This window comes from Eulemur rufifrons, chromosome 8 (assembly GCF_041146395.1).
Source record: "Eulemur rufifrons isolate Redbay chromosome 8, OSU_ERuf_1, whole genome shotgun sequence".
NCBI lineage: Eukaryota > Metazoa > Chordata > Mammalia > Primates > Lemuridae > Eulemur > Eulemur rufifrons.
Window position 1 is genome coordinate 14206745 of NC_090990.1, and position 12584 is coordinate 14219328.

Here is a 12584-nt window from a genome sequence, read left to right on the forward strand (position 1 = left end):
GTCATGAAAGAGAACATTGCCAACACTGCCCTCCATCCCTGCTAAGATTATAGCCCCCTTTAGAGGCAGCCAGTAGCTGGATTGTTACGATAATCACTTCCTTGCTTTTCTTTGTAGTTTTATCCCGATGAATCACATGGCAAGTCTTAAATTAGGATTTTCTCACAGAAATCCAGAGACTGAAGACCTCAGAGGAGAGCCTCCTTAATGCAGATCCTCCTTCGGTAAATCTTGGCAGGCCCTGGGGAGATGGTAGTGGATTTGCAGACTTGGGCATTGGCAGAGAATGTGGTTTGAGGCTTCTGTTCATTCAGCCAGTGTTTAATTGTTCAAGGCATCTGGAGAGCACTATCAGGGGCACAAAGATGCATCCCAAACTGGACCTGTCCCTGGAAACTTATGGTCAGGCAGAAAAAGCATGGATAGACACGTTGGAGCAGGCCAAGGGCCCAGGCAGAAGTGCTCTGGGAGCTTAGAAGAGGTAGGGATCGTTTCTTGGCAGGGGGAAGCAGATCTGGCTTTGTGGAAGAGACGGTAATATGTTTATTCATGCATCATTTATCAAACATTTTTGAGGGCTGGCAGTGTGCCAGGAAATTAGGTAAAAGAATACAAAAATGGGCCATTCACGGTGGCTCACGCCTATAATCCTAGCACTCTGGGAGGCCGAGGTGGGCGGATCATTTGAACTCAGGAGTTCGAGACCAGCCTGAGCAAGAGCGAGACCCCATCTCTACTAAAAATAGAAAGAAATTATATGGACATCTAAAAATATATATAGAAAATATTAGCTGAGCATGGTGGCGCATGCCTGTAGTCCCAGCTACTCGGGAGGCTGAGGCAGGAGGATTGCTTGAGCCCAGGAGTTTGAGGTTGCTGTGAGGTAGGCTGCTGATGCCACGGCACTCTAGCCTGGGCAACAGAGTGAGACTCTGTCTCAAAAAAAAAAAAAAAAAAAAAGAATACAAAAATGAGTAAGATAAGATCTCTGTCTATTCATGGCCTAATGGGTTATTTATTTATTTATTTATTATTATTTTTTTTAGAGGCCCTGGCCCTGGCACCCCAGAGTGCCCGCAGCCCTCAGCCCCAGCCCTAAGGCCTAATGGTTTAGTTAGCATAGATACCTATAATTCCAATATGATATGCTTTAAGTACAAAATGTCATAAGAATGTGTGGTTGCCTCAGGTTGTCAGGGGAGGCCTCAAAGCTGAGACCTAGGCTAGTCCTTGAGGGAGAGAAGAGCAGAGTTTGGCAGACAGAGAAACGAGCCACCAAACCTACAGAGCACAGACGCGAGAAAGCATCTCGTAGCTGGAAAGGTGGCTCATGCCTCTAATCCCAGTACTTTGGGAGACCGAGGTGGGAGGATTGCTTGAGGCCAGGAGGAGTTCAAGACCAGCCTGGGAAACACAGTGAGACCCTGTCTCTACAAAAAGTAAAAAAACTAGCCAGACAAAGTGGTGTGCTCCTGTAGTCTCAGCTACTCCAGAAGCTGAGGCAGGAGGATCGCTTGGGCCCAGGAGTTTGAGGTTGCAGTGAACTATGATGATGCTATTGCACTCTAGCCTGGGCAACAGAGCAAGACCTTATCTCTGAAAAAAAAAAGGTAGAGTTCATGGTAGAAACGTAGTGGGAAGGAAAGTGGTACTTGACAGATAGGATGCATGAGCAGGAAAGGTGTTTTAGGCAAAAGGAACAGCTTGAGCAGGAGCAGAGAGGCAAGAAATCATAGTACCTGCCTGCCTAGGTAATTCAGTTTAGCTGCAGCATAGGTGTGTGATGAAAGGTGGGACAGTTAATTTTATACTTCAACTTGACTAGGCTGTGGGGTGCCCAGATGGTTGGTCAGATATTATTTTGGGTGTATCTGAGAGGGCGTTTCTGGATGAGATTAACGTTTGAATCTGTAGACTGAGTAAAGCAAATTGCCCTCCCTAATGTGGACAGACGTCCTCCAATCAGTCGAAGGCCTGTATAGAACTAAAAGGTTGACTCTCCTTTGAGTAAGGGAGACTTTATCTTGCCTTCAGATTCAAATTAAAACATTGGCTTTTCCTGGGTCTTGAGCATGCTGGCCGTTGGACTGGAACTGACACATCAGCTCTCCTGGTTCTCAGGCTTTAGGATTTGGACTAGAACTACACCATTAACTCTCTTGAACCTCCAGCTCACTGACTCACCCTGCAGATCTTGGGACTTGCCAGCCTCCATAATTATGTGAGCCAATTCGTTATAAAAATCTCTCTATCTCTCTCTCTTCCTGTATATATTATATAAATATCCTCTTGGTTCTGTTTTTCTGGAGAACCCTGAATAATACAGATGGGAAAGGGAAATAACTTTGGAAAGGCAAGCTGGTGCTAGATCACAGATGACCCAGAATGTGCGGCTAAAGGACTTGAATTTTATTCTAAAGACAAAGGAACCAACACTGAAGGTTTCTGAGCAGGGGAACAACTTAATTGGAGCTGAGATCTGGGAAGATGAATGCTGTGCTGTGTAAAATGCATTTCAGCAGAGATTCTTAAAGGAAACCTCTAGAAACTGGATGTGAATTCTGTGGGCATAGGATTTGTGATGCAGAAAAGGTTGGGGACCTCTGGACGTACAAGGCTGCGGGGCTCAAGAGCAGATGTAGGTGCGCAGAAGCCGGAGTAAGTTGGGACTGAAGATGACTTTGGTGGTGTGGTGTGGAGTGGAGTTTCTGGAAATTTGAAAGTAAGGGTGGAAATAGGGGCTGGAAGAGGCATAGATTTGGGAGTCGTCTACACAGAGGGTGGCCACAAGGACCATACAGGGGCAGACTAGCGTGGGAGGGAGTGGCAGAGTGAGTGAGTCATCAAGAGTCTTGCAGTTGTAAGTGACAGAAACCTACTCAACCTGGTTCAGGGAGTAGAGGGAATTTATTGGCTAATGTGACTGAGGATTGAAGCAGGACTGGATCCAATGGCTCATGCAATGCCACTGGGACTCAGTTTCATGTCTCCATCTCTCAGCTCTGCTTCCTCCCTCTGTCTTGGTCTCATTCTCGGGCAGTCTCTCTCCACCCAGTGGGAAGCTGGCTGCCAGCAATGCCATGATTATATCCTGCCCTCAGCAAATTGATTCATTGAAGTGGAGGGTTCTGACCAAAGTTCCAGAAACGAATCTCATTGGGTCATGTGCCCATTGCTGAAGTGCTGTGGCAACAGGGGTCTCTATAGTTCTCTGATTGGCCAAGTCAGGGTCACATGTCCATCCCTGTAAATGGAGGCACAGTCATCTTCTCTAGAGTCACATGGATTGAGAATTGGGGCAGGGGCTGCTCCAGGAGAAATGAAAGTGCTGTTGCCAGAAGGAGGAATGGACACTGCAGAGGTAACCACAGGGGAAGGGGAGCTGGAGACCCACAGGCTGCCCCTCCTGTTAAGCTAAGCCAGTGGGGCAGTGGGGAGAGGCACCAGGAGGCTGTGGTCTGGGCTGGCAGGGAGGGACGGGATTGATTGGGGTCAAGAAGTAATGCCACTGCCCTTTGGGGCTGTTAAAAGATCCGGAAGAGCCCTTCTGACAAAAACCTGACAACATAAGAGACAAAGTACTAAGTGAGTCCTTGTCCTCAAAATAAAGGCAGGAAAAGCTGAGCAGTTGGTTGACACCCCATCAGGATACTGCTGTTGATGGAAAGGGCAGACATTGTCTGGGGACACTCATGGGAGTGTGAGACAGAATGAAGGAAATGGCACTGCCAACTGGCCTTGTGGAGGGAGAAAACCACCACTTTCTCCTCAAGTTTAAGAAACTAAGCTTATGCATTTTTACAATAGTCAAAAATTTACAATAGTCCAAAACAACCTAAATTCCAACAGTAGGAGATTGGTAAAGGTTGTAATGCCCATACAGTAGAAAGCAGACTTTACAAATGATGTTTTATTTGACACGGAAAGATGTTCACAATGTAGTTTGGAGAGAGAAAGGGGATTACAATCTTATTTTTGTGCAATAAATGTATATATACATAGCAAGAAGTCTGGGAAGGGGTACACCAAAATGTTAACAGTTGGTGTCATTAGGGATGGGACTACAGCCAAAGCATATCTTTTGATTTCTCTACAATAAATCTTCTAGGTAGTGTGATAAATGGTCAAGTTGAGCCAGCATCCCAAGTGCAAGTCCCAGCTCTGCCACTGCCTGCCTTGGTGACCTTGGGCAAGTCCCATAACACCTCTGAGCCTCAATTCATGCATCCATAAAATGGGGGTAATAGTTCTTAACTCATAGGGTGGCTGTGAGTATTAAATGAGCTACTACTACATGCAAAGCTGTTGGCACCATACCTACAGTAAAACTAGAAAATGTAGTTCTTATTATGTAATTTAAAAAATCCAAAAGAAAATATGACTATCAAGTCAAATATTTTGGAATTAGGTGACTTTCTTTTCTTGGCCAAATAGCTATGGCAGCAATCAATGAAAGCACTATTATTAAGATAAGCTATGGGCCAGGCAAGGTGGCTCATACCTGAAATCCTAGTACTATGAGGGCCACCTCAAATCCTAGCACTATGAGAGGCTGAGGCGGGAGGATTGCTTGAGGCCAGGAATTTGAGATCAGCTTGAGTAAGAGCTCGACCCTCTCTCCTAAAAACAGAAAAATCAACCAGATGCAGTGGCACACGCCTATGGTCCCAGCTATTTGGGAAGCTGAGGCAGGAGGATCACTTGAACACAGGAGTTGTAGGTTGCAGTGAGCTAATGATGCCACTGCACTCTAGCCGGGAAAGCAGAGGAGGGAGATTCTGTCAAAAAAAAAAAAAAAAAAAAAATTTACGAAACATCTGAGAATAAGAGAGGGAAGATCCCCATTCTCCCCAAGCTTGTACACTAGCAGGGAAGACATGATAAACAGATGCTGTGAAGATAGGATGACCAGGGAAGGCAGTGACATTTGAGGGATGAGAGCCAACCAGAAGTCTGGGGAAGAAGAGGCAGGCAGAGAGAGCAAACAAGTGCAAGGCCTTGTGGAGGGGAGGAAGTCTCTAACCCCAAAGAAGACCTATGTGGCTGCAACGGGGGACACTGGGTGCAGGCAAGATAAGAAGAGCGGTATTCGGTTCTCCCACCAAGGCTGACTGCCAACAGGCCTGGGGGCGTCAGGAGACCCTCCACTTGCAGTGTGATCTCAGGCAAATCACTATTTCTCCTTAAGAAGCTTCTATCTGCTTTGCAGAATAGGGATACTAATACTTTGCTTCACCAGGTTGTAAAGATTAAAAGAAATGCTAGTGGAAGCGCTTTGCAAACTACAGTTCACGGTACTATTACAGATACAACCGTTGGAAAGAAGTGCAGAGGACAGCCCTGAACGTACGCCTCGCGCTGCTCTGCGCGTGCGTCCCAGGCGGGCGGAGCCGGTGGAGGCTGAGGCACCACCTCTAACCGCCCAGCCCTGCTCCTTCCCCGTCCCTCCCACTTCCGCGGGCACCCAACCCTGCGTCTTCTGCGTGCTGACGTCAGGTGCGTGCCCCTGTCGGGTAGCCGAGGAGACCCCGCGCAGTGCTGCCAACGCCCCGGTGGAGACGTTGAGGTGAGTGCGGGGCCCGCGGCTCCCCGCGGGAGCGGCTCCTGCCCCGTCCCGTCCCCGCCGTGCCGTCTCCGGCCTCTCCCCGTCCTCGGGGACATCCCGTCTGTGGGATCCCGGGGAGCCTGGAAGCGCGGGCGTGGGGGAGTGCCCGGCTCGCTCTGCGCTCTCCGGGCGAGCGCGGGGCAGTGTTCTGTAGGGTAGCCGAGGGGAGGGGTCGCGCGCCCGCCGAGAGGTGCGCGGCCCGGGCTGGGGTGCCGGCCGGGGGGCGCGGGCGGGGCCGGGCTGTCACCCGGCCGCGGCGGAAGGAAAGGGTCACACCCATCTCGGCCGCCGGGGCTCCCCTCCCCCTCCGGCCCGGCCCCGCGGGCTCCCGAGGGCGGGCCACTAGGCCGGGGCGCCGGGGCGCCGGGGCCCGCGGGCCGTGGGCCCGTGCGGGGCGCCTGGGGTGGGCCGGCAGCCGGGTCTCGAAGGCTGGGCTCTGCCCCAGGGGCTCCCGCTTCTACTTCCTGCTTCGCCCGGCGCCGCCGCGGACATTTTGCGGCGGGCTGGGGGAGGGGAGCGGAATTGCAGCCGCGGCGGGGAAGTGGCGGCGGGGAGGGGGCCGCTTGCGGGCTGCTTGGGCCGGGCCTGCGCCGCGCTTCCCTCCGCTGCCTCCCGGCCGGCCGCTCCGTCTGGGTAGGGCGGGTCTGAGCCCGGTTTCTCCAGTGTCCTTTATCCCTGCCTTAGGTTGAGTTCCTAATGTTTCCGTTTGCTTCTCCAAGTCTCTCCCTGCTTATTCAGCTGAAGCTTCCCTTGCAGGGAGTTACCTAACTACCTCCCGAAACTGTTGTTCGGCCGCTTGCCTAATTTCTCTTGCCAGGGGGACATTTTCTTTGTTCATTTGTTTTTTCCTCCCCTTTAAGTCCGAGAGAAATGCAGTGTGGAAGATTACGTCATCTCAATATAAGGGATGAGAGTTTTAACTCATACAAGTCAGGGACTCACCAAATGAAGACAGCATTTTGCAGCCTTAGTCGGTAACCCCGTGGCTTATCCTGCCTGCTTCCCAAAGCATGGTATCCCAGAGATGATTTTTTGAAATCTTACTGTTTGTGTTCATGGCCGCCTTAAATGCATCTAAAAGTCAGAAGATTTAAAATCTCAGGATTAGCTTGCGCCAGGGAATAAAGTGTAAGGCAACACCTTCTGCAACCACTTGCGTAGGCATTAACTTTAAATTTAGGTCCCCTTGCCTGTACTAGAATGAAGTGAACTGAATTGTGGGACCAATTCTTTGGTCCCAAATGGCTTCCCAGACTGTTTGAATTCTCCCATATGACTTTTTTCTTGCTGAGACCCCACCTAAGTTGACTCAAATGCGCTTTTGGTGGCAACTGTGTGTTGAAAAGAGGATCAGTTGACTTTACACCTAATCTTTGCTTGCTGACATTTTAGTTTTAACAATGAATTTTGTATTTTTAACCAAAAAAACTTAAGTGAGTAATATTTTCAGACTTCTGGGATCACAATTTTTGTCCCCGGAATGTTAGGTACATCTTAAATTTTATATCCTTCCTTGACTAAGTGGTATGGTAGGACAGAAAAATGTTGACATTGTAAAGCAGATGAGATTAAATTGTGTAATGCATTGTTACAAGGGTAGTTCATGTTGGAACAAGTACTTTCCCATTGTTTTTCATTTGTATAGAGAGAACAGATTGCTTGTTAAGAAACACTTGAATGAGTGATAGGTTCAAATCAGCTTTCTGTAGTATGTAGGCATTACAGACTATTGCATAGGTGTGTAGCTTGGGTCTTCTGAAATACACTTGTTTTAATGGGGTGTCTTACTTTAGAATGTAAAATTGTAACAGTGCCTATTTTCTTGTGTTTTCTATATTTAAGATACTTAAATATGTATCAATTTGTATCTTTCCTTTTAAAAACGTAACCAAATAGTTTGGATTTACAGGTTTTACATTGAGAGATACGAGATTGGTAATTGAGTATTAAAAATGAGCTCTTTTTCAGTAATTTCTTCCAGACTCGAAAGGTAGCACGTCTTCTGTTTATCCTTAAAGTGTTTTCATATTACGTCCAACACTTGTGCTTACAATTAATTTTTTTGAAATCTAAGGCAATTGTTACAGCCTACAGTAGTAAACCAAACATTGGTGAGATTTTTAAAACCCACCAAGACCAAATCTTGAAGTTTTCTCAACATCAAGATTTGTTTTCCTTCCTTAGGGTACTTTTTCTACTTGCAATTTTATGATTTATTAGAAAAGCATTTCTAGTTATTTGAAAAGTGGTTATACTAATAAAATTTTTTGACCCAAGAACTCTCAAATTTGGAAAATTTTGAAGTACGATTTACTGTGGCTCTCTGGGGAGTAGTACTGACAGGCTGTCTGAGAAGTAAAAGACAAATTGTACTTGTATTTGTAGATACATTTTACATGCATTTCTCTGGTTTAGTCTTTGTTTTTATTTTTTTTCGGAGAGGATGAGGAGCATGTAATGAGCGCTTAAGGCTCCAGGGCTTCCTCCCAAGGCTGGGAGGGTGGTGATGGTTAAGATTGTGTTAACGTATCTCACATAAACAGATTTATATATCACTCTGTGTTAAAGGGCTTCATTCATTCAGGGCTTTTATGATAAGGTCTTACTCAGTGTTCTCTTCCAAATATATTTGTTGTCAGTTTCCCACATTAGAATGTAAGTTCCACGAGGCAGGACTCTGGCCTGGCATGGTCAGGCCATATCCCAAACACCTAGAATACTGCCAGACACATAGATTTCAAGAAGTATTTGTGGAATGAATTTGATGGTATCTGAGGGTTAACATTCTCCCTTGCTGCATATTCCATAGGCCTGTGTTTCCTGAGACAACTTTTGTGCTTGATCAGCTATATCTATATTTGGGCTCATTGAAGTGATAATTACTAATCTACTCTTGCTTGACTTTATCCATCTGTTTAGTTGAGTATTTTCTGCAGCTACTCTATCTGGACAATTTATCATCACTTAGAAAATCTTCTCATAATTAATTTTTATTCTCCAAAAGATTATTCAGACTTAATATTTGTTTCCTTATCTTCCTTTATTTTTTTTGTTTGCAAATAGCTGCTATTTTGGCACTTCTTTCCCTCTACAGTATCAAATTCCTGGTCATGTTATGCTTTGTCCCTTACCAGTTTCTACTCTTAATTACCCATCCCTTTAGTCCTAAATACTAAAGAAATTTTCGTTACTTGCTATTTCAGCTGTGTCTGCCAGTGCTGCTGTTATTAGCCCTGAATGTCAAAACTCTTCTTCTCTAGTCACCTCTGAACATTGGTCTCAAACTGCTCATTCCTTGAAGTGAAACAAAGCGTTTTGCCAACAAAATGGTGTCCCTCCTTGCAATTTTAGAAAATTTTTTTCTTTTGAGACAGAGTCTCACTCTGTTGTCCAGGCTAGAGTTCAGTGGTGTCATCATAGCTCACAGCAACCTCAAACTCTTGAGCTTAAGCCATCCTCCTGCCTCAGCCTCCCAAGTAGCTGGGACCACAGGCATGTACCACGACGTCTGGCTAAGTTTTCTATTTTAGTACAGATGGAGTGTCATTCTTCCTCAGGCTGGTCTCGAACTCTTGCTCAAGCAGTCCTCCTGCCTTGGCCTCCCAGAGTGCTAGGATTATAGGTGTGAGCCACCGTGCCCAGCCGAAAAATATTTTTTTAATCAAATACTTGGCATTAGCTATTATGCTGAAGTCCAGAACAGTTTCTAATATAGCAAACGCCTATATTGTTAAATCATGATATTTACCAAGCATTGGTGTCCTGTCGTTGAAAAGAACCTCTGATTTAGGTTGTTATACACTGTTGTTATTTAAGACTTTACATTTTAACCCTATGTCATTTTCTCCCAAAATAAGCCTTTTATTTCCATTTGCCATTTTAATTTTGCTGTGTGTTCTTTAGAGGTATACTGCTACTGTAGTGATTAAAAGCATCGACTCTGGAACCAGACTACCTGGGTTCAAATTCTTACTCTACCATTTATTAGCCATGTGTATTCTAAGGTCTTTGTGACTCAGGTTTACCTCCTGTAAGACAGGGGTAACAGTAATGCCTACTTCACAGTGTTGTTAGGAAGATGAAATCAGTTAATATATGTGAAGTGCTTAATACTATTCTTTGTCACATAGTGCTATATAGGTGTTTGCTCTTACATATAATCTCTTAGGACCCTATCCCCACCTTTTTTTTTTGGAGATAGCGACTCCCTCCCTCTGATGCCATGGGTAGAGTGCAGTGACGTCATCACAGCTCACTGCAACCTCAAACTCCTGGGCTCAAGCGATCTTCCTGCCTCAGCCTCCCAGAGTGCTAGGATTACAGGCGTGAGCCACCGCTCCTGGCTCTCCCCACCTTTGAGAAGCTATGTTTCCCCCAAACACAAACATTTTAATACCATCCCTCTCCCAGACTAATCTCATGAATCCGTAAACATTTCTAAATGAAGTGGAGATTGTTGCCTCCTTTACATTTTTATCCATTATCTTTACCAGTGTCATAGGAGCAAGGGTGTAAGCATCAGGTATGCAGTGTGTGGTCTGTGGCTCCAGCAGCATAAGCAGCACCTGGGAGCTCATTAGACCTCTCAGGCTCCATCCTAGTCCTGCTGAGTCAGAATCTGTATTTTAAGAAAATCCCCACATTGTTTTTATGCATATTAAGATTTGAAGCACCCTCTTCAGGACTGCTAAGAGATGTTAAGGAATTTCAGAAACAATGTGAGTGCTTTATTTTTAGTTTTCCTCTACTGAAGTATAACCTGATTTCTTTTAGGTAATATACCAGAATTTATTGCAGAGGTCATAATCTGAAAATGAATCTGAAGCCTATTTGGTTTTTAAAGGAATTATAGTTTCCTGACTATTGTGTAGAATCGCCTCATGTCTGCTCATTATCAGGAACTAATATGTTGCTTAAAGTTAAAGTTGTTAAAAGCCATTGCCCACTTTTTTTTTTTTTTTTTTTTTGAGACAGAGTCTCACTCTGTTGCCCGGTCTAGAATGAGTGCCGTGGCGTCAGCCTAGCTCACAGCAACCTCAAACTCCTGGACTTAAGCAATCCTACTGCCTCAGCCTCCCGAGTAGCTGGGACTACAGGCATGCGCCACTATGCCCGGCTAATTTTTTCTATATAGATTTTTAGTTGGCCATATAATTTCTTTCTATTTTTAGTAGAGACGGGGTCTTGCTCTTGCTCAGGCTGGTCTTGAACTCCTGACCTCAAGCGATCCACCCGCCTCGGCCTCCCAGAGTGTTAGGATTACAGGCGTGAGCCACCGTGCCCGGCCCATTGCCCACTTATTAATAACTAAATAATCTTAAGTTCTATAGCTCTGTGAACTTGGACAAGTTAATAAAAATTTAAGTTCTAGGTTAGTATATGAATTATACATTTGAACTTAGTGACATTTTGAAAACTAATTGTTATGAAGAGGAATGATCTAAGCATATGATCAGGATAATTCATATTTGTTATGAAAACTTAGAAGCAAGAGTTGGCATTCAGCTGGTCAAATGTAAACCATATTTTCTGCTTTTTTGCTAAAATAAACCATACTTCCAATCTCAAGGGAAAATGTTAACAACTAAAAATCTAGTCTTTGTTAGCTGTCACTCTGAAAAAATTATTGCTATTTTTCAAGGACCAGATTGAATTGTATTTCTCTAATATGTTTCCTTTTTCCTTCTGTTATTTAGTATGGGAGAAATTCCACAGTATTATCCCCGTGCAGTATATGCTCTAGAGTAATGCTGCTTAAACCTTCTTAAATCAAGGCAGACATAGAAAAATTTGCCCCTCTGGGAAAAATGGAGAGGCTGCTTGGCCGGCTGGAGGTGCTCCACATGCCAGATGCCAGGAGATCTGGGGGATCTATGTCTCAGGCACACCTGTGTCCATTCTGTGTCTTAAGTGGCAATCTGAAGCCATTTACTGTTGGATATAAAGCCACAGTTATTCTTTGCAGTGTGAAAAGATCACTGTTACTCCTTATGGAAAGAGAAGAGCTTACTGAGAACAGATTAAATGAGGGAACAAATGAAACCAGAGGGAGAGATGGAGGTGGAATAAAAGAATATTGTGATAATTAGTGTTAAAGAGTATGAGAACAGAGAATATATTTAGTAAAGAAAGCATAAGCAAGATTGCAACTACAATCTATTAATATTTGCTTTGTCAGTAGACAGGTCTATTTGTAATATTTTTGATTTTTTTTTAACTCTACTTAAAAGCAGATGAAGAGGAGTGGGAAGTAAAAGAATAAAGTTTCTTAAATAATTGTTATCTCTGGTTTCAGGGATTTTCATTATTATACAACTTCACTAGAGCTACTAGTGTTTGTTTCACTAGCTAAATGCTGTTTGAGAGAAGCTCAATTTTAGATCACTTCTGAAATGGAATTAGTCCATCCACATCACTTATTACTTTCCTAGAAAAACCATATTTTTATTGTAGGGTTTAAGATTAACAGTAAGATTTTAAAATGAATGATTAGATTTTAAGTGTAAATATTCATTTATCAAATAACTTGAAAAAATGGGTAGTTCTTATGAATATCAGTGCTAGAGTTTAAATCAATATCTAATACTCTCATTTGTTTCAGAACATATACAAATAGTATTCCTAAAATATAAGCTAGGCTATGTTTGAATTATTTTAGGTCACATTATTTATTTGCTCTGTTCATCATAGGGCCAAAGGGAATGTTAAATCATCCTAACAGTTGATAAGCCAGTAAAAATGGGGGAAGGAGATAATTTTTTAGTCTTTAGATTAATGCCTGTGTTGTTTAGTGTATTTCAGAATACCCAAAAGGTATTTCTGTGGGGTTGGGTGTCAAATAAATGGGAAATCCTAGTTATTATATCTCCGTCTTGGAAATCATAATGTATATAATTTATTAAAGGGTCAGAAATGTTAGATCGTTAGAGAATCTGTTTAACTCAATTTAATTTTTTTTTTTTGAGACAGGGTCTCATTC

The 12584-nt window shown here is 44.1% G+C and overlaps 1 protein-coding gene across 2 annotated transcripts in view; it reads left to right on the top strand.

Moving 5' to 3' along the window:
* The first annotated feature begins 5526 nt into the window (after positions 1–5526).
* CDC42 (cell division cycle 42) overlaps positions 5527–12584 on the top strand; it is a 39480-nt gene continuing 32422 nt past the window's right edge. For both annotated transcript variants that reach the window (XM_069477435.1, XM_069477436.1), the window contains exon 1: positions 5527–5566. The gene's annotated coding sequence lies outside the window, so the exon portion shown is untranslated. The remainder of the gene's footprint in view (positions 5567–12584) is intronic.